We start from the raw sequence: 2,191 nt of genomic DNA, 5'->3' as shown, positions 1-2,191 counted from the left end.
TACTGACTATGTTGCTGGACTCCCATGTAGTTGACCGGGGTTTGTGTCTCGGACCTGGTGGCTTAAAACTCACGCCAGGCACATGTGCATGCATGCCCAAGATCCCGAGAGGAGAATGGAGAAGAGATTGCAGCGTGGCTATCCCCCCTGGGGGGTGATTTCTCGCTTTCTGTCTCTCTTTCTCTGTCTGGCGAGCACACGTGCCCTATAGCAAAAACAAAAGAGAGAGAGAAAAATTTATTTTATTTATCACTATTATTATTTATTTAAGTTTTTGGGAGAGATTTTTGCTATAGGGCACATGCAGTCACTGGAGAGACAGAGAGACAGAAAGTGAGAAATCCTTCCCCAGGGGTGTGGTCATGTTGCAATCCCTTCTCCATTCTTCTCTCAGGATCTTGAGCCTGCATGCTCATGCACTTGGCATGAGTTTTAAGCTGCTGGATCTGGGTGTCTAATGTGGTTGACTGTGGGTTCAGCAATATAACCATTATACCATCTGCTAGTCCCTTATTATTATTTAAATTTCTTCTTAGAGAAATTTTTTGAGAGATTTTGGCTATAGGACGCGTGCACTCACTGGATAGACAGAAAGCGAGACATCATCCTCCAGTGGGGATGGCCACACCACAATCCCTTCCTCTCTAGTATCCTCTTGGGATTTTGGGCACACACCCACATGCCTGGCGTGAGTTTAAAGTCATCCAGTCCAACTGCAGTTGGCTACATGGAGTCCAGTGGCATAACTATTATGCTGTTGGTCTCATTATAACTCTAATTTGACGAGAGAGAGAGAGAGAGAGAGAGAGAGAGAGAGAGAGAGAGAAAGCTGCCAAGTCCAGGACTCAAACTGTCTGGCACCTTAACCACCAAGCCACCTGCCAGCCCCTTGAATATTTTTTAATATTATACCAAATTAATCAGTCGATCTACTAGGTTTTTAAGTGTTACTGTGGATTTCTCATGCTTCAGTAAACATTAGTAGTTCTTGGAGACAAGGTCAGGAAGAAAATTATACTATTTTCAGGATCAGCAGATGGTGTAATGGTTATGTTACTGCACTCTCATGCCAGGCACAGGGCTTGCGTATGCCTGAATGCTCAAAATCCCAAGAAGATACTGGAGAAGGGATTGTGATGTGGCCATCTTCCCTGGAGGAGGGGGAGGGTTATTTCTCACTTTCTGTCTCTGTCTCTCAGGAGAGCACACACGGCAAAACTCTCTAAAGAAAACATAAAGAAAATCATATTATGAAAAAAAAAGTAACCTCTTATATTAGTCACTCAAAAAGGTGTCAAATGGAGCACGTGGTCGATTTGGTTTTCACTCAGTTCTGCTCCTCTTATGAGTCATTTGACTAGAGCCTTAATGTGAGCAAACCTTAGAAATACCACAGTTGAGGGAAGGTCTGCTGAAGCCAGGAAAGAAGATAAGTTGAAGCTGCAGAGACAGGTAGGAAAGCTCTTGGAAAGCACTGTTAACAGTTAAAAGGTTTTGGCTTTTGTTCCAAGTGTAATGGGACACAAATGAACAGTGTTAGGTAGATGCTCCATAGGATCTTATTTGCAATTAAGAGAGACTGACAAAATGACAGTCACACTTAGGGCTTGGATTAGTAGAGCAGCAAGAGTAAGCACAGGTGGTAGATGATGGTGGCATTGTCTGGGGGTTTGCAACATAAGAAGACTTAATCAGGAGACAGAATTGACAGAACTGCTTAACTGATATGGCAGTGGGGAGAAGAAAGCTTCTGGATGACTCACCCAGTTCCAGCTAATGCTGGATGAATATGGGTAACAACTCTGGAGATGGAAGAATGAAGGATGTAAGGAGCGGGACTGAGTGAAAAACAAATAGGCCACACTCTCCATTTGATACCTTGAGTGACAAAATAGTTTTCTTTCTGGCCTTTCTAACTTCCTATGCCAGCCTTTAGATGGTAGCGATCTCAGATCTTTACCAAACTAGTTGGCTATCTAGTACTTTAACCAAGTAGTCTATATTTGATTCAGGTACCCAGGAAAATGACTTAGCATAAATGGGCTTAGGCACTTTGAAGAGTGCTCATATAACTTTTCCTTGAATGATGATGTTATCATAGCATAGCCATCACTTGGAGAACTACTAACCTCTTAAAGAAATACATGCTTTTTAATAAAACAGACATTGGCCATCATCCAGGGGGGGGTGA

The sequence above is a fragment of the Tupaia chinensis genome, unplaced genomic scaffold (assembly GCF_000334495.1).
Source record: "Tupaia chinensis unplaced genomic scaffold, TupChi_1.0 Scaffold000097_1, whole genome shotgun sequence".
Classification (NCBI taxonomy): domain Eukaryota; kingdom Metazoa; phylum Chordata; class Mammalia; order Scandentia; family Tupaiidae; genus Tupaia; species Tupaia belangeri.
This window is presented reverse-complemented; position numbering follows the sequence as displayed.